This window comes from Periplaneta americana, chromosome 9 (assembly GCF_040183065.1).
Source record: "Periplaneta americana isolate PAMFEO1 chromosome 9, P.americana_PAMFEO1_priV1, whole genome shotgun sequence".
Lineage (NCBI taxonomy): Eukaryota > Metazoa > Arthropoda > Insecta > Blattodea > Blattidae > Periplaneta > Periplaneta americana.
The window spans coordinates 154,542,274-154,563,947 of record NC_091125.1 but is presented as its reverse complement, the minus strand read 5'-3'; the positions used below and the strand labels follow the sequence as shown (position 1 = coordinate 154,563,947).

Sequence of the window (21,674 nt, the reverse complement as noted above, 5' to 3'; positions counted from 1 at the left end):
TTCGTTTCGGTTTAGAGGATCTTAAACAGAGTACTATATTATAATTTCAATTTGTAACTATTAAAAAAATTGGTTTCGGGCAAAACTATCCGTTTTTATTACGTATTTATACATTTATTTTTAAATGGTAGTTCTGTTTAAAAAATCTTTACATTGCGAAAACGACTTTCTTGTATGTATCATTTTGTTTGTTTGTTTGCACTTGTGCTGTAAAAATAATAGCACATAATCGAATTATTGACTTTTAATAGCGTTTGAATTATTAGAAACGTTTACTTTATTAATTGACAATTTCACTTTTTAATTGCCTTTTAACACGTAAAACTATGTACATAGCTTTAATTAAATGTCGGCGAACGTTGAATTTAAAATATAACAAAACTGAAAATAAATTAACTTTTTTTTTGCCGTTTACTTTTCATTTTGTTAGTGCCTATTAATTCAAACTCTATTTATGACGTCACAAAAACGATATGGCGAATTCGATTCACATGACTTTTTTATTTTATCGCATTTTATTTTCATTTTTATAAAGGAATATTGAATTTATTAATATTTCCAATAGCCTACATTTCATGAGATTATATCATATCTCCCACTAAAAGAGATAACTGTACACGGGAAATAAAATCCATGCGCATCCCTCATTCATGACAGCAATATCAGAAAATATCCCAAGTAGTTTCTATCGTTGCTACTGTTAATGATGTTAATACTACTACTATAATGACTACCATTACAACTAAAACTACTACTATAATTGCTACTACCATAACCATACTATGACTCCTACAATTACCATCACAACACTACTACTGCTACGACTGATATTTTCCACCCCTGTGGAGTAACGGTTAGCGCGTCTAGCCGCGAAACCACGTGGTACGGGTTCGATTCCCGGTCTGGGCAAGTTACCTGGTTGAGGTTTTTTTCCGGGGTTTTCCCTCAATCCAATATGAGCAAATGCTGGGTAACTTTCGGTGTTGGACCTCGGACTCACTTCACCGGCATTATCACCTTCATCTCATTCAGACGCTAAATAACCTAAGATGTTGATAAAGCGTCGTAAAATAACCAACTAAAATAAAAAAACGACTGATATTACAGCTACTGGTACTAGGACTACTATTACTCATATCATGGAATCGACAGAGAGGTGCAGACGGCTGTCAAACGCTGGTTCCTATCCCAGGCGGCTCAGGTCTACGACACAAGGATACAAAAATTGATCCCATGATATGACAAATGTCTCGATTCCAGTGGGTGATATGTTGACAAATAGCGCAACAATTGTTGTATCTGTTTCAATTTTTTTATTATTATTAGGTTATTTTACGACGCTTTATCAACATCTTCGGTTATTTAGCGCCTGAATGAGATGAAGGTGATAATGCCGGTGAAGTGAGTCCGAGGTCCAACACCGAAAGTTACCCAGCATTTGCTCATATTGGGTTGAGGGAAAACCCCGGAAAAAACCTCAACCAGGTAACTTGTCCCGACCGGGAATCGAACCAGGGCCACCTGGTTTCGCGGCCAGACGCGCTAACCGTTACTCCACAGGTGTGGACATCTGTTTCAATAAATCTTTCCATGCAATTTGTGTTTTTTTTTCTGTAACCGGCCCCAGGGAAAATCACTTTCTGGACGGCCTCGTAATTACGGTCGAGTGGCCAAAACCACCTCTTTTGACATTATTAACAGGGTGGAAGGAAAAAAAAATAACTTTTTTATCTACCCCCATCAGAATGTTTGCTTGTTAATCAAATCAGCTTAAGTGATGAACTGATGAGGAAGTGTGTGAAGAAAAAGAAGACTGCTATCGAATAAGGACAGAGATACACCAGATAAGTCCACACCTGTGCAGTAACGGTTAGTGCGGCCCGGGTTCGAATCCTGGTCGGGGCAAGTTACCTGGTTGAGGTTTTTTCCAGGGTTTTCCCTCAACCCAATATGAGCAAATACTGGGTAACTATCGGTGCTGGACTTCGGTCTCATTTCACCGGCATTATCACCTTCATCTCATTCAGACGCTAAATAACCTATTTAAAAAAATACATCAGATATAGTATGTGCCAAATTTGAAAAAAAAAAAACTCTCCCTTATTATAAACAATTGTATTTTTATTATAATATCATCAGTGTTTGCTTGACACCGAGAGTACATCAGTCACGTGCAATAATCTTGCTTTCATGGAGTTGTCACTTCTTTCTGTCTTAAGCGCAAACAAGTCTGACGTGACAGTCATTCATACGAAGTGTCAACGACGTATCTATTACCTCGATCTGGGCTATTACTTTCTTAGAAGACAAAAATACACACACACACACACACACACACACACACACACACACACACAGTCAATTATATGCCCTTTTTGCACTCCTTGAAGATGAAATAGGCGCCATCGGCGTGGCTCAGTCGGTTAAGGCGCTTGTCTGCCGGTCTGAAGTTGTACTCGGGCGCGGGTTCGATCCCTGCTTAGACTGATTACCTAGTTGGGTTTTTTTCCGAGGTTTCTCCCAACCATAAGGTGAATGCCAGGCAATCTATGGCGAATCCTCGGCCTCATCTCGCCAAATATCAGTAGTTGATACCTAGTAGTTGATACAGCGTCGTTAAATAACCAATTAAAAAATATGAAATAGGCGTTTGTTATGGTTATGGTTTTGTTATCTTAAGCACTTTCTCTGTTATTAATATAAGTAAAATCGTTGAAATAATACTCTTGCTGCAGGCTTTGTGTTGGATATATTTTTTTGTTTATAAGTATGAATAAGGGTGTAATTGTATGTCTTATTTGAATGTTGTATCGGTGAAGCGTGGTGAGCCAGTGAAGTTATGGTTTTACAGTGGCAGTGAATAGTTTCGATCAGTGATAATTTATAGTGTCAATGAAATGTGTTGTATAGTGTCAGTGAAATGTGTCATAGTGCCAGTGCAGTGAATGAGATGGGAATAAAGTGAAAGATTATTATCTGTTCCAATGTGAAACTTATGTAGGGCCTATAGATACATATGTGGGTTGTAATGTAAAATTATGTTCACTAATTAATTAGGTTATTTTATGTATTATTATTAGACTTCGTTGAATTGCCACACGCAGCATGCAATCAGGTTGCCGATGTACGGTAGTATAGAAGAGATGAGCGACCGCCCGTTCTCGTAGTATAAGCAGTTCATGTTAAGAGTTGTGACCGGTCCAAATAGATAGAGCAGCTACAGCTAATGTATATCTATGTAAGCACTTGTTTTTGCATTACTGTGGTTGAAACAGTCAAAGCTTAACATTTGTTCAGTGCAGACAAAAATTCAATCAAACATGCCACAATGAGAGTGTTGCTGTTCCAAATAATATTTTCTCCTGGAATACCCTTACTCCCGCAGCCAGTCTTGACCTGTTGGAAAACGTGGTTGGATGCTGTTAATTATTATGCAGAATATTACGGCAAAATAATGGAGGTAATTGATGCATTGGATAGCATAGACAGTTCTGCTGTTGCAGCTGTAAAATCATTGCCTTCTGAATAGCTATTGGAAGATATTCTGTTCATTGATTCTAATTTTAAAATCGTGTCCAAAAGCATCATCCTATTAGAATCGTCTAAACTACAACTCTCATAAGCCCTTAATATAGTGTATAAAGTATCACAAACCGTTATCCAACATAACAATTAACTAATTTCAGAAAAAGTGAAATGTAAGTTGAGAAACATTATTTATTGCTAAAAATTCTGCCTATTTACAACTTCGAATTATAAATGATGTACTATCAGGTCACGACAAGACGTCTGAAATTGGTGTATTAAAAAGTAGTGACTTTCCGTTCTTCAAATATGCTCCTATTACATCGTGTGATGTTGAACGTACATTTTCCCAATATAAAAACTGTTTGAGTGACCATCGGAGGAGTTTCACTTTGGCAGTCGCTCAAAATTTACGTAACTCTTCACTGCACATATTCAAGGATGATGTGAGTATATTACATTAAATTTTAAGAGTTAATATATCTCACTACAAAATAATTATGTATTTACATGTTTAGACATTTCCTACTTCAATGATCATTCATTATATTTCTTGAATGCAGGATACAGGTTTTATTGTAACCGCAGTATACTGCTCAGTGTTTACATCAGAGGCATAGTCCGTCCGTCGCACGTCCCCTTCTCATACAGTCTATACTGCGTGCGTAGTAAACCTTACGATTCTCGTGGCAATTCCACGAAGTCTAATTATTATTAATTGTAATTATTGTGTATAATTATATTCTGTAATCTTATTGTATTGTGTATTGTATAATTGTATTGTGTATTGCTTATCGTTTTATTGTGTATTGTTTATATTGTTGTACCACTGCCACCGGGTGCTTGCCCACTTGCAGTGTAAATAAATACATACATACATATGTTTTCTGCACCATCAATATGTCTTGTAATGTTAATCGGTGTTGTCACATTTTCGTTGCAAAGATTATTCCTGATTACAATGTGAAGAGTGCGATCCCAAAACGCGTTAAATCCATTTTATGAAAGGACTGAGCTAGTTTTTTTTTTAATCCACTGGTCTACGGACTGAGCGAATTTTCAAACGAATTGCACAATAACACAAACTTTTAGACAAGGATTGGCGTTGTTTCGAAAGAAAACAAGCTTAAATATGACAGAGCTCTCAAACATAATCATATATACATATCTATACTAATAATAAATCTTTAGCCGAAATTTTTCTGGTAATTTTCGATTTTCCAAAAATAATTGGTCCTAACATATATAATTAACCACCCTGAAACCGAAAATCGCTTTTTTGAAATTGTTGTATGTATGTCTGTCTGTCTGTTTGTTACCTTTTCACGCGATAATGGATGAACGGATTTCGATGAAAATTGGAATATAAATTAAGTTCGTTGTAACTTAGATTTTAGGCTATATGGCATTCAAAATACATTATTTAAAAGGGGGGTTATAAGGGGGCCTGAATTAAATAAATCGAAATATCTCGCTTATTATTGATTTTTGTGAAAAATGTGACATAACAAAAGTTTCTTTAAAAATAATTTGCGATACGTTTTATTCTTGGAAAAATTTTGATAGGACTGATATTTAATGAGATAAATGAGTTTCAAAATTAAAATAACTGCCATCTAAGGCCGTATAATGAAATAAAAAACAAAATTACTTCGTCTATATGGGGCCTTGGACAGCAACAATCGAAAGCTATGAAAGATAGCCTACAGAGAATGTTTCTGTGTTTGTATGAAGTAATATCGGAAGCTAAATTAACCGATTTGTATAATTAATTATTATTTCACCATTGGAAAGTGTAGTTTCTCTAGATGGACATAATGCTATAATGTTATTACAGTAACTTCTGATATAATATAATATAATATAATATAATATAATATAATATAATATAATATAATATAATATAATATAATATAATATAATATAATATAATGTAATATAAAATAATATAATATAATATATGTAATGTAATATTATATAATATAAGTTATTTGAAGGGTTCAGAACCATAGTGGGGCAAACGCCATTTACTGAATACGTAGAAAACAAGGGTTAAAATTAAGTTATTATCATAATTCAATGGAAAACTATAACAAGTAAAATAAAGTATACACATTAAATCTAAATGATGTCAATGTTCATTAAACTACGGTTGCATGTAATAAAAATTAGAAACATGTTAAAGGAATTGTCATTGCACCAATGAGTGGTCTCTGGACCAAAATGATCGCATTTTAATTATTTGGATGCAATTTAAATTAAGTAACATATTAAACGATTTATCCTTCTATCAAACACGAATGTTCCCTGGATCAAATGTCCTATTTTAATTATGTGATTACTTTATATTTATTTCTAACGGGTGCAGCGGAGCGCACGGGTATGGCTAGTAATCATATAAATTGCCAAATGGATTGAACGAGTTTGGAATCATACACTTCAGTAATTACTCTTATACCGATAGCAATACAATGATTTCTAGCATCACCATCCACAGTAAATAAATTTTAAGCTATAAGATTACTTTTAATTAAAATTGAAATTAAAATTACTACACTGTGAGAGATGTAAGGTTGTGATTGATAATACGTGGACGAATTCACATGTGTAGAGACTCGGCCACATCTTTCCCAATAACAATTCAAGACCCATGGTGACGTAAGGGGGCATGAAGTGTTATTGGGTAAGATAATGCCGAGCTTCCACACACGTGACTTACCTCACGCAGTGTCACTCACAACCGTTGCTTACGGGATTACACAAGCTGGCGCATAGCACGATCGAGAGTAGGTCTCTATGAGTCATGACAATTTCTGCCGCTAGGTTCGCCTCTCTGCCCTATGAAATGATGAATGGTACCATTACAAAGCATTGTGCATCGTGAAAATAGTTCGATTAATTGTGCATTACTGATTGAGTACGAATATTATAAATATGCCAAGCATATTACAGTGTTATTTGAAGTTTGGTCTTCTAATTAATACCATAAAGTAATGAAATAACATAGCCTAGGCCTATATGTGATTTTATACTACCGGTATTGATGTTGATCGTGGTAAATTAATCCAATTTCACAGTGTTGTCTTTTGTATTGTGGTTCATAACAATTATAACAGTATGTGCGTGGAAATGTTTTTAAAATAATAAATTCTAGCTCATGATTTTAAGTGGTCGTTTCAATGGGAGGTTATATTGGAAAGATGATCACAAATGGATAATTTACTGCAAGATACAAGAACTGAATATAAGTGAGTGTTCCGTTGAAAGTGAAAGTGAAAATTTCGTTTTACAAGAGCTAAGTAGGCGTACACGCACTAAAATACTACAGCGTTTACTATTACTATGCTCAATAGATTAATCAGTAGGCCTATAGAAATGTTTTCACCACTGCAAGAAAAAATCGCGCAATAATTATACTTCTCAGTTATTGTGACGTCAGTATTTTTTTTTTAAAAAAAGAGGGAAAAGTTAGGCCTTCTTGCAAATGCGTAATTATGAATTCAAGGAAATTAAAGATAATGCAGTACCTTAATTAGTTGCAATATTTTATTTAATAACAATATTAATAATATTAGGTGAAAAGGGTAGGCTATAGTGCGTATATGTAAGATGGCAAGTTAATTTATTTCCGGAAATGTTTGGTGTATAAACTGAAGTACAGAGCAGACAGTCCCTCAGTTTATATGTAATATTTTTTAATATCAAGAATGACAGCCTTTTATTGTAATATAATTGAGGAGTAGAAGTTTGCAAATTACGTCTATTGTCCATAAAATATTGTACGAAGCATTTAATAAGCAATGATGAGTCCTTTAAATGTCCCAAATGTCAATGTCTTTTAAGTGCTCTGCTATGAATATATAGGGCAGAACAGCGCTCCGAGCGGCGGAATTGGCATTACGAGGGAACCACTTCAGACTCGTTTTTCAAGCTCTATGCGCCAGCTTGTATAATCTCGTAAGCAACGCTCACAACCTAACATCTTTCACAATATACCTTTTTTGTCGTCATTATTCAACTCAAGATATGAAAACTTTCTTATTTACTCTACGTGGAGTTTATATCGGGACGACAATTAAAAATGCTAATGCGTCATTTGTAGACACTATGTTACCGCTTCTTGTGATTGGAGTGACGTCAGAGAAGGCTTTTCTCTTAAAAGGAAAGCGTCGTCTTTGACAGCGGCTGGATATTAATTAAACGCGGATACTACATATGTAGAGTTGTTGAATATAGACTAAGGTTTATTAAACATGGCCTAAACTATAATATACCGATATGGATATTACAATATAGCTCAATAATTTAATTGATATCTGTATACCCGACGGTCAACAATTGTTTGAGAGTCTATACAAACTGTAGCGAAGGAATTATATGTGCAAATTAGATGATACGTGGCCTTATGTTTCTTTATAGGAAAATTCTCCACTCCTGTTCACATTTTGGTTGGCGAAAGAATAGCAAGTACTGTACTTCCTTGTTTTCCCTGTCATTTGGTTACTTCACAGGAAAACTCAATATCAACACAATGCTGAGGTACTGCGTCTTCGTCCAATCAGGAAGCCTGCCAGAGGCGAGGTCGATCTGTGTAATCAAGATAAGTATGTTTATTTCAGCTTCTCTCAACTTGGAATTTAAATACGATTAAATAACATAAGAACACATGTTGAATTAAAGGCGGAAATATGAGCAAAAAGACTAATTAATTATCATATTAATTAATCTGTAAAATCTAGACATAAATCCTAGGCCTAATTAAAATTACGTAATTTTCTTTGATTATTACATTCTTACTACGTCATACTACTTTTGACTAATAAAACGGTACGAAAGGACGTATTTCAACCAATCATGGCTGCTTATCGCACAATTTTATCGCGTCCCTAGCATTTGTTTCTTTGTTTGCCAACATTTGAAACTGCGCTGGTCTGGACGTATATATATATATATATATATATATATATATATATATATATATATATATATATAATTACAAACCACTCCAGTCGATGCACAGCAGTTTCAAATATGACTCGCATTGGCATTCAAGAACAAGAATTAATAAAAATCACTTATCATATCTATGCATCTTCTGAAATCCGATTTACAAATAAATGAAGAGCATCATTCGGAAATCCTGAATAAGTTGAATACACCATGTAGGCCTAAATCAACGAGTTCCACTTCTATTACGCACACATCCAATATAACATCAATTGAACCACCAACCATATTCAAATTTGAAAATTGTACATTCAATAATTATCCCTTTTAAAATTATTCATTGGGAAATTCTGAATAAGTTGAATACACCATGTAGGCCTAAATCAACGAGTTTCACTTCGATTACGCACATGTCCAATATAACATCAATTGAACCACCAACCACATTCAGATTTGAAAATTGTACATTCAATAATTATTCCTTTTAAAATTATTCAAGTTTATTTCTTATGTCATCGTCGTTAATTAAAACTTTTCTAACACTTGTGTACTCGTATATTAGTTAGATTATGTTATAGCTTCTGCTATATGATATTATGGATAGTCACGTATCAGAGATTGTTTAATATTAAGATTTATTGAAAATCATCTGTCAAGTGACGTTGATTACTCGGATTCGGATAATTGAAGTGGAATGTTGCATTTTAATAAAAATGAAACTGAATCAACAAAGCCTTCTTGACTAGTAACATTGTCATCGTGTTTAATAGATCGAGAACTTCTCGACGAGAAGGCATTGCTCACTACCGCCATCTAGCATGCATCTAGCGTAATATTTGTAATGTTGAGATGGTACAATAATACATTTGAAGACAGTTTTATTTTCGTAAGTCAATTAATATTTTATTATATTGGAGTACTTCGTTACTTCTAATCTTTATATACTTTCTTCTATTCGTGTAATAGTCAATTAAATCCCACTCGAGTTTTGATTTTCTCTAGATAAATCTGCTCGTGTTCCACTCGCAGATATATCGATAAAATCAAAACGTCTAGTGAGATTACTGTTGATAAAAATGTCTACCATTGCTGTATAGCGTGCAAAAAAACAATAAGACTAATAGGACTGTTATTCTTTCTTCTTTTCTAGCTATTAATTATAGCCTATGTAGGCTACTATATGAAGATGGCTGATAAATACATGAATTAGTAGAAAAGTTCAAGCCGAAGAATCTTCGAGCACTGCAATGGAGTTGTAATCTATTGCAAAAAGAAATTTAATTACAGTCATATTGAACCTTTTAGTCATCGCGCTATCTAGTGTTCCTTTCTTGTCATATATAAAAATTTACACAAAATTATACATAGATCTATAATATTTTATTAATCACGCAAATAGATACCAATACAAAAAATGACTTAAATACTTAACCTTGAAGTGTGCTAATTTTCGAGGACATGAACGCAGACGAAATATAATATATTTATAATAATAACTGCGATGAGTATAATACATATCAATAAAAACAGTAATTTAAATATATACAGCAGCATTTTTAATAATCTGTAGTACTTTTATTAAAATCTCGTCGTATTACTTGCATCCAAACAGCGTAAAATGTATCGTCGCCGATGCGCCAATTACACGTGATTCAATTGTCATTTCGCCACCTATGTGACTTACGGAAAACATAAAAATGCAGAAAGAAGGATTTGACTAAACCATCAGCTCTCCAGTGAGAATGATCACAAGGATCCTGAATAGAGAGCAGTTATGTTTTTTAACTCGATTAATTAAAAAAATATATTAAATTTTGGATTTGGGATTCGCTTGTGCCAAAATGTCATATTGGCATTATGATTTCATACGGTCATTCAAACTTTATACTCTAAATCCTGAAAAACTTCATAAAATGCCCTCACATTTTGCATTGGAGCCATAGAATTTATAATCAATGCAGAAACTATTTGAAACAGGCTATGGTGATTTAGGGGAGAGTCGGGTAGTATCGGACAGTGCGTTTCTTTCATCTACCACCATATGGTAGTACCTGAATGACATGGTTACGTTTCTCTATGCGACATCATAGAAACGTAACCATCATCGTGTGGTAGATGAAAGAAACTCACTGTCCGATATTACCCGATGTCCGATACTACCCGACTCTCCCCTATATTAGCACAGAAATTTAATTTCGCCGTTTTCCCCATTTTTTCTTCCTAAAATAATTCTTGCATGTAATGTCTCTACTAGTTATTTCGTTGTCTGGAGTTTGCATCCATTCATCTTAACTCAATAAAGGAAGTGATGTGATCTTCATTCGCTTCTTTTTTTTTTCGGGAAGATATGCGCACATATTATGAGCAATTCTTCCTATTTTTTTATTTCTAAAGTAATATTAAATTACTGGAAACTGCAACTGGATCCGTACTTTCGATATCTTCACTGGCGGATGCTATTCCATCAATTGATTGTGAGTTTTTTTTCGAACCATTTACCTCATGACGTAACGGCAGACAGGCTGTCGATACGTTATATCTTCGTGGCTAACGTTATATCTTGTACTTACGTCACACACCCTCCCTCTCCGTAGCATGTGTGATGTTTTACTGATACAGTGATGGGTGCTATCCCAGATCACACACACATACATACACACACGCGCGCGCACACACACACACACACACACACATATATATATATATATATATACACACACACACATACACACAGATATATGATCAGGGGTGCTATGTAATACATTTTTGTACGTGATCAAATGAAATCTAATGAAAAGCAGTAGATATAATGAAATACTATAATCGATTTTAAGAGTTTCAAGGAAATACCAGTTTTCTGCAGAGCAGAGATTAAGGATGGTTGAGAATAAGGTTCTTAGGAAAATATTTGGGGCTAAGAGGGATGAAGTTACAGGAGAATGGAGGAAGTTACACAATGCAGAACTACAGGCATTGTATTCTTCACCTGACATAATGAGGAACATCAGTAGCGGCTCATGGGTATTGAATTAAGGGGGGCTGAATACAAAAATAAACCAAGCAACTTACTTTATTTAAAGATTAGTTCCGTGCGCCTTATCTTGTAAGTTGTGTTTAAATGAGACAGGCTCATGTCAGTAGATTTACTGGCATTTAAAAGAATCCTGCAAGACAAAATTCCGGCATACCGGCGACGCTGATATATCAGCCCCTGCAGTTGCGAGTGTCGTTAAATAAGCCATAATTTAATTTTTTATATGCAGATTTGAACCTTAGAAATATCTAACTGGCGATGTTGTAGTTGGTTGTATAACATGTAACCTATATATGATACATCAATAAATGAAAAAAATAACTGAGCCAGAAATTGAATTCAGGATATTCAAGATACGCACCAGAGCGCTTGCCTCATTTATTGTGATGTTAGATGTTTCAGATTCCATTATGGTTTGAAAACATTCTAGCAATGGCTCCTTCTTCTCATAAACAACATTTACTGTTCTTATTGTAAAACTCCAGCTTGTTGCTCCAGCTGATGGAATTGTCTTTGAAACACATTAATCTAATACAGACTGTGTGGAGATCGAGAGAAGAAAGCAGGGATACTGGATAAATTAGCAAAAAAATATGCGAGCCTTTGTATTTTGTTTAGCGGCTCTTTCCATTATGAGATTCAACTGATGGGCACTTAATTTCACATTTCTCCTGAATTGTTAAGGTACTGAACTGAATAGACTGTAAATATTGTACAGATTTAAACATTGTTGCACTTGTTATACTCACAACATTAAAGAAAATGTATTTAAAACTGCGCGCTACTGACAAACTGCTGCAAATTTTGCAACGCCTTGAAATTCTGGATTCACGGTAAGGGGCAGCAGGGAGGAGGGGTAAAACTAACGCGCAAAGCATCCGAGACGAGATTGGCAGCTCCAGGGGAGGAAGTGGCTTCACCCTATAGTCCTTGTCTCTGGTTTCGCTCTGGCAGCACCAGGGGAGGAAGTGACTTCATTAACGATTGCGTGCATGTCATTGAGAGCGATTTTTTTTAAATCGACCCGCTAATAGAGACAGTATAATAAATGTTTTTCATTACATAAAATGAGACAAGATCCACAAATGTCTGGGGGTGCTGCAGCTCCGCAGCCTCTCTTCGAAAGCCGCCCCTGAGGAACATTAAATTCAGACGTTTGCGATGGGCAGGGCATGTAGTACGTATGGGCGAATCCAGAAATGCATATAATGTGTTAGTTGGGAGACCGGAGGGAAACAGACCTTTGGGAAGGCCGAGACGTAGATGGGAGGATAATATTAAAATGGATTTAAGGGAGGTAGGATATGACGATAGAGAGTGGATTAATCTTGCACAGGATAGGGACTGATGGCGGGCTTATGTGAGGATGGCAATGAACCTTCAGGTTCCTTAAAAGCCATTTGTAAGTAAATATGCAAAGAAATAATTAATTTTACAACTTTCCCTACAACACTATGATTACACAATATTGCTGGTTATTTGACAAGAACTAAATTATACCTAGAAGTTCGTCTGCATCCATTGACAACTGCACACATGTAACTTTTTACTCAAAATAGTCCACACTACTATCCCCTAAAATATTTACTCTTCCTCCTGAATCACCCTGTAGATCAGGATTAACAAAAATTTCATAAAGCAACAAATCCTTTGGGTTAGTCCTGAGAGACATTATATTCAGCATCAAGTTTTCATCTTGATATTTTGCTAGCTTCTAATCTGAACTGGTTTCTAAATCTCTGATCAGATCATAATTCGGTGGTATCCTAAGTATCAGTGTTTTACCTATGTCAATTTGAAGTACTGATCTATAATCTATATTGTACATCTCGTCTGTATATACTTCATCTAGACTGTCATTATAAATTAAAGACTTTATAATAGTATTAAGTTTTGGAGCAACAGTAACAAATATAAATGACACTCGGGAGGAAATTAAACGCAGAATAAATATGGGAAATGCCTGTTATTATTCGGTTGAGAAGCTTTTGTCATCTAGTCTGCTGTCAAAAAATCTGAAAGTTAGAATTTATAAAACAGTTATATTACCGGTTGTTCTGTATGGTTGTGAAGCTTGGACTCTCACTTTGAGAGAGGAACAGAGATTAAGGGTGTTTGAGAATAAGGTTCTTAGGAAAATATCTGGGGCTAAGAGGGATGAAGTTACAGGAGAATGGAGAAAGTTACACAACGCAGAGCTGTACGCATTGTATTCTTCACCTGGCATAATTAGGAACATTAAATCCAGACGCTTGAGATGGGCAGGGCATGTAGCACATGTGGGCGAATCCAGAAATGCATATAGAGTGTTAGTTGGGAGGCCGGCGGGAAAAAGACCTTTGGGGAGGCCGAGACGTAGGTGGGAAGATAATATTAAAATGGATTTGAGGGAGGTGGGATATGATGGTAGAGACTGGATTAATCTTGCTCAGGATAGGGATCAATGGCGGGCTTATGTGAGGGCGGCAATGAACCTCCGGGTTCCTTAAAAGCCAATAAGTAAGTAAGTTTTTGACTTGTTCCATATTCTAGTTGTAAGCAATGTATGAATACCATGGAATGTTAATAAATACATACAATACAATCTGTTCATACCACAGAGCCAGTTCATTATTAGGGGGACTCAATCTGCAACGTAATCTGAGAGATTTGTAATTCCAGTTTTAAGGATCAAATAGATCACCATTTTGAGTATGTATACATTTCAAAGCCTTCATTTTACTCATATTAGTGCTCAGGCTGTCTAATCAGTTCTGCAATTGTGTATTTTTTGCTTTCTTAATTTAATTGTATTTTTTTGGTATTGTTTGATTTTTTATTATGTTTAATTAAAGTTTTTCTCATAAGAAACTTATCTGAGATGTGACGTTATTCTTTCTGAATTTGTAATCATTGGCACAAACCCTACTACCACCTGTACTTTGGATTCGGTCCTAAACTTTCAGAGTTAATTTAAACTTAGTTTTTTTGTTTCCCTTGTAAAATTTTCTTTTTGGCGGTTAGTAGGTTTACACTCTAAACAGACGATATATTAGTGAGAAAAGTAATGAATGTAGGCTTATACTTACTCCTGCTGTATGTAATTTTTTTATCTTGGAACCGTGAGCGCATGTATTTGCGCATATACAGCAATTCTATTGTTGGAAATGTTCCATCTATTTTATTTTGGCTAATACCTGTCGAGAAGGAGGAATAGAGGGAAGATTGAAGAATATTGGGTTTGCAGTGAAGGAGCTGCCCTTAGGCAGAAAACTATGAATGAATGAATACGAGTTGTTAATCAATAGTTATATTATTTACTTTGGAACAACTTATTATTGGATGAAAAATGTTCAACAATGCAGTCCTCTCGGTTGGTTGAACAGCAATACAGTAGGCCTTACACAAGCGACGAGAAATTTACCAAATTATTTGAGAATTAGAAGAAAAAGTACTGTACATATTCAGATGATTCCCTCACATATTGCCCTCTCGGGATATGATACTGCAGGTATGTTGGCCCCCACCTCACCCAAAAAAAATATTGGTACCAAATTACAATCACAACATTACACTTATAAGTAACGACAAACAAACACGTTTAATCATGGTAAATATTGAAATAAAACACATGATAAAGTTGCTCAGTAATCACAAGGCAAACAATGCACACACTGACAAATTCTGAAAGAACTACTCTGGAAAACCCTGAAAGGAAGATGTTGCCGATTTCTGATTACATACTGGACAAAACTGCCTTGTTTCCAGAAGATAAGATTGCTGTTCAAGTATTTTGTAAACAGCAGTCTGAAATGTGTTTATAACTACTGGCTAATTATCTAGTTTACGTTGCTCAACATGGTCGACTACCTCTGAATGAAGTTCTGGCTGATAATGTGGGCCTAAGCCTACGTACATATATTATCAGGCAGTACATCTCATTTGACTATGTGTGTCAGAGGAAGAACAATTGTTTGTATACATTTGATGTCTGAGTAGTGTAATAATATGTAAGTAGTCAGTGATTGTATGTAATAGAGGGGGGAAGGAACTGGCCACCCTACCCATTATCTCCTGGCTTAGTTGCCTCATGAATGATGCCTTATTGTGTCACTTATAAGGTTCCAATCCACAGATCATTTCCAATTTGTCTTCAAACAGTTGACTAAGCAACAAGCAACCTATAACTAGTGGCATCCTATATGACATCATGATGACTCTATAAAATACTGAGAATATTGTCACACACTTTTTTTCAAGTTTACATATCTGTTTCACTGCAGAAGGCTTCCACAGAAATGGAATAAACTGTTTGTTACCTGTTTCATTGTCAGCACAAATAAATATCGCATGTCTAAACTTTGCTTCACTGATACATTAGCACCATCAAGCCAACTATTAGTGCCTGCAGAAACAAATCTTTTACATGACAGCCATCTCAATAGATATGGTATATTCAGTTTCGACGTTCTTTACAGTAATAATAAATTTATCTTTTGCTTCGCAAGTTTAACCAATGAATACTTTCTTTTTTTTATTCCGACAAAATTAATTTTCCTCAGCAAACTTTATTGCTATTTGTAGCTTAGATAATAATTATGATTCCTTTGTGAAACCACGAAATTTCAGTAACTTCACTACTTACCAATGCTTTATCTTAAAGTGAACGTCATTTCTTCTTAAATTTACTGATTATATTTCTTCACTAGCCGTACCCGTGCGCTCCACTGCACCCGTTAGAAATGAATATAAAGTAATTACATAATTAAAATAGGACATTTGATCCAGGGAACATTCGTGTTTGATAGAAGGATAAATCGTTTAATATATTACTTAATTTAAATTGCATCCAAATAATTAAAATGCGATCATTTTGGTTCAGAGACACTCATTTGGTGCAATGACAATTCCTTTAACATGTTTCTTAATTTTTATTACATGCAATCATAGTTTAATGAAGATTGACATCATTTAGATTTAATGTGTATATTTTATTTTACTTGTTATATGTTTCCATTGAATTATGGTAATAACTTAATTTTAACCCTTGTTTTCTACGTATTCAGTATATGGCGCTTGGCTCACTATGGTTCTGAACCCTTCAAATAACTTAAATTATATTGTTTAATATTACATTACATTACATTTTATATTAAATTATAATATATTATATCAGAAGTTACTGTAATAACATTATAGCATTATGTCCATCTAGAGAAACTACACTTTCCAATGGTGAAATAATAATTAATTATACAAATCGGTTAATTTAGCTTCCGATATTACTTCATACTTCTTTTTATCCTCTCAGCTTCATACAAACACAGAAACATTCTCTGTAGGCTATCTTTCATAGCTTTCGTTCGATTGTTGCTGTCCAAGGCCCCTTATAGACGAAGTCATTTGTTTTTTAATTCATTACACGGCCTTAGATGGCAGTTATTTTAATTTTAAAACTCATTTATCTTATTAAATATCAGTCCTATCAAAATTTTTCAAGGAATAAAACGTATCGCAAATTATTTTTAAAGAAACTTTTGTTATGTAACATTTTTCACAAAAATCAATAATAAGCGAGATATTTCGATTTATTTAATTCAGGCCCCCTTATAACCCCCCTTTTAAATAATGTATTTTGAATGTCATATAGCCTAAAATCTAAGTTACAACGAACTTAATTTATATTCCAATTTTTATCAAAATCCGTTCAGCCATTATCGCGTGAAAAGGTAACAAACATACAGACAGACAGACAGACAGACAGACAGACAGACATACAAACAAAAATTTAAAAAAAGCGATTTTCGGTTTCAGGGTTGTTAATTATATATGGTACGACCAATTATTTTTGGAAAATCGAAAATTACCAGAAAAATTTCGGCTACAGATTTATTATTAGTATAGATTACCATTAACAATTAAATGCTCAAGCTTTTTAGCGCCATCTGTTGTTTTCCTTAAATTTAAATCTGAAGCATTTGATTTCGCTTTTCGACTTTTTTTTAATAGCTCGGATATAAAATAATGGACAGGAGGATAGAAGACATGTTTATATCCAGATCATTTTGCACCTCAACATATGTAGGCCTAGGCTTATAATTTAACTCAGACTTTTACTAAATATAAGATAAGAATGTAATATAAGTAAAGCAGAAAGAAAAGAAGATGCAGGAAAGAAGGACAAGGTAGAGAGAAGAAGAAGGCAAAGAGAAAACTGAAAGAACATTATTTTGTATATATCTGAGATTAAATCATCCCTTCCCTGAGACGACTAACTTACACCTTTTAAAAAACTGTATTAATTACTGATTATTTTTCACGACATTTGTTGAAAAAAATGTTTGCTCTGCATACATATTTTCAACAAATTTGATGACCTGTCCAGGATTCAAAATCAGACTCTTTTAAAACACTGTTTTACCCACAAATGTGGCTTTATCTATGATCTTAAAAGCTCAAGAAGCATTGCAAACACGCATGATAAAAGACTGCTGCAAACACAATGAGTATTGATCAAAGTAACTGCACGAAATAACTGAGCGAAGCAAAGCTATGTAGTTTGCCATTTACTGGAATTCCACTTTCTGTATCACTACAGTCAGGATGAGGTTTACAAGCCCCATCATCAAAGGCACCACATTTAATATCAATATCCATTTTTGGTAGTTTTCTGCTAGGCTCATCCATAAATGACCTATAAAAGGATAAACAAAATTAATGAAAAAAATTTGATGGAAAGAATTTAATATCAAAAGAAATACCCACCATGAATACATTTTCAAGAAAGGTTTCAGTTTCCTGATGTTTTTATACAATTCAACCAAAACATGACACAATTAAACCTCTGCAAGCAATATCCAGGTTAATTAGAAGCCCATGCAAAAATTTTAAAGAATAGAAAGAAGCAGGTCACAATGAATTGCAATACAGGATCTGTGTCATGTTGTTAGCCCAGTAGGTGATGCAAAAGCTGGGAGAATCACACCACACACAACACATCTTTCTGGACACAGCATTTGTCTACCCACCTGATGCACAATTACAGGGTGTGCTCAAAGTGGAGTACCACTGACTCTCGCAATGATCCAGAAATAGCATGGATCCTGTACAGTTGTTCCTCGTCATATACCAACATGGTTTACACTACATGTTCAAGTAACCTCACAGGAAAAAATCCAGGTTGGTGAGGTCTGGTGAACTTGGTGGACAAAGAGGCCCGCCAAAGCCAATCCACCTGTGTGGAAAGATATGCAGGAACTCATGAACGAAGCGCCTGAAATGTGCTGGGCAGCCATCATGCTGAAATCACATGCGATTTTTCACTGCCAATGGAAGCTCCTTCAGTAAAGAGTGGAAAGTTTCCTGGAAAAAGTGGAGACAGATTGTATTCAAAATATAAAATGTACCAAATAATTTCGTCATTTTCATCATCTAATAACTAATTTTTCAATATTAATATCATGTACAAAATGGTTTCATAAAACAGCACTTCCTATGATATTATTAACATTAGAAGGTTGAGTAATGAACAAATGGCATTTCCTTGGTAGGACCTATTACAATCATTACAGAATAAAACTGTCAAAATTTTTCATAATAAATGTAAGGTAAACGAGAGGTTTAAAATTAGAAATTTCCAACATAATTAATTAAAATATGAGCAACTTCACCTAAATTAAAATTATTGTAGACTATTATAGGCCTATATAATTTGAAATAAGACAACAAATTCAACTCGGCATTGAATATCTTAACTGTAAACAAGAAATTATGAAAACAGATTTTTTTTTTCCAACATTCGTGAATATGGGTCACAATCAATAAGAATATAGAGAACATATGAGAACAAATAAGAACCAGTTGAAAAAGATGGCAAGGGTCCCTTTAATTGAGTGAAACGTTCAAGTGGTTGTGGTTGTGTGATTTCAAATAGTCATAGGTCAAAACTTGACGAGAATTATCTTACCATAATCATAAAACAGATAACATGAATTTTTAATGAATAGCGTAACCAGTGCAAGAAAATAAAATACCGATAAATGCAGCATTTTTTGCTAAAGCCACTAGTAATAGACTATCTTGAATGTAATACATACGATGATATTAAAACTTAATTTAGTTTTCCAATAATGATAATATGTTGTAAGTTGCTCAGGAGTATGATACGCGTAGTATAGGTCTATTAACTTACAGAAATGTTAACGGGCATTTTTCCCCTAATATTGGTGCCCCTTAAACGCTCCATGTTAAAAAGAATATGAAAAAAACAAAATTAAAAAAAAAACTAAAAGACCAAAGGATGGATAGTACTGTACTTAACTTAGTAGGCCTACCTAAAATATATTGCTAATCAGAGACACAGAAACAGATTTATTACTAAATAATTCTCCGATTTTCTTAAATACATGTAGAAGTTCGTTACTTACATTTCTAATAAGTACTAACAATAAATAAAAATGCAGACAAGAGATTATATACAATCCATTGAAATTGACAGATCATAAGTTGGACACATCGCCGATTGTATTACAGTTGCTACAATATATTTGGTAATATTTTCCTAACTTTTTTTGCATTACTCGTTTGTCTCCTAGCAGTTCAACTACTGCAACCCTGTCTACAATCATTTCGAATATTCAATAAAATTATTATTCCCTACCTTAGACAGAGCAACTGAAAACCGACCCGCAAAACGCAAACAAGGAAACGTGGGACGGGAAAAACACAGACTATGTACTTTTAATGGAATATTAACAGAACTTGAAAAATAAATTATGAATAGTACCGGTAAGCCCTAATTCACGAGAAGACTTCGTTCGTCTCATTACCCCTTAAAAAAAATATATAAATAAATTTATAAATGTTGGGGGGCGCATAACGCGCAATCGCATATTATACCTATATCTACGTAGAAATAGGGTCATCTTCGATATCACCCCACACCACACATGCGACTGACGTCTGATTTAAGTTTCTTTATGGGTTAGACGAGTTAAATGAGGGGATAGCTAAGTCATATAAAGCCGAGGTATGTGACAAGGTTAGTGGGTTAGTTGAGGGGATTATTTAAGTGTTACGAGGCCGAAGAATGTGTAGTGAGGGGAGATACCAAAGCTTCATCCAAAATTTATATACTGATACCCTTAAATGGTATAATAAAATAAAATCTGTAAAATTACCAACGTTTACTTTCAAATTGAAGCCTTAATAGGTACTTTTCGTAAGCATGATGATGCGTATTCGACAAATGCAGACAAATCTACTCTTTTTAGTATTTTAAGATATAATTGTCAGTGAGGAATCCGTATACTGAAATTTTCCCACTTCTCACCTGTGAAAATGTTTACCTTTTAGGATGTTCGTTCCTGTGCAGCCTTGTTCTGATATCGGTTTCATTTACCCTTAATACAACTGCACTTCTAAACATATCGAGTATTGAAGTGAGATCCTCGATTGAGTACGTCTGACAACCTGAAATAACACAACAATAATTAGTCACTGATTTAATAGGAACCAAAGAATAAAAACAGTCAAACTAACTGATAACACACTATATAAAATATCACTTACATCGCAACAACACCGCACAGCATAATACAACGCATGACGTCTATCGACGAGGTCAAACTGCAGTACACACAACAGCTTTGGTTGGGGATGGGGAATGAGTAAGCATGGAGTGAATTGTCTGCGCTAGAGACGCCAACACGTGTATGTAAATTCACCACATAACCAAATTATGACTAAAACTTGTTTTATAAGTGACAGTATTTATATTGCTATCATCGAATACGAAAGGAACGCTGTATCAAAGTGTGCAGAAAGCTGACAACTGACAACACAAAAGCAGACTGTCCCTGCACCCAAGACGACGGACGAGCTTCTCCGTCACCGTCACAGATGGTGCGACCAGTAACTTGGTTGTGCGCACAGCTGCTATGTTGAGAGATGCAGACTGCTACTACAATGATGCAATAAAAACATGCAGGATAGGATTGCATGGTTCGATACTCATTTTCACAGAAAACTAGAAAAGAATGACATCACGCTCCGACAGCGACAGCCGATTACACAACTCGCTTGCTATACAATAATTATCATCTTAACGGTCTTGGCTTCGAACATTACAGGGATATTCTCGTGCTTGTTTACGTATTATACACGTATCTATTTTTTCTATTAGATCTCG

At 34.7% G+C, this 21,674-nt stretch overlaps 1 long non-coding RNA gene across 2 annotated transcripts; it reads right to left on the bottom strand.

The window, feature by feature from the left end:
- Nucleotides 1–14,779: 14,779 nt before the first annotated feature.
- On the bottom strand, nucleotides 14,780–21,403 carry LOC138706634 (uncharacterized). 2 transcript variants are annotated; one of them, XR_011334038.1, is made up of 4 exons: nucleotides 21,056–21,402; nucleotides 20,833–20,956; nucleotides 18,514–18,847; nucleotides 14,780–18,179 (listed from the first exon to the last, which is right to left on the bottom strand). It is a non-coding gene; the product is annotated as an uncharacterized lncRNA (long non-coding RNA). The 2 variants fall into 2 exon arrangements; XR_011334037.1 differs by having other exon boundaries at nucleotides 20,833–21,403.
- Nucleotides 21,404–21,674: the final 271 nt, after the last annotated feature.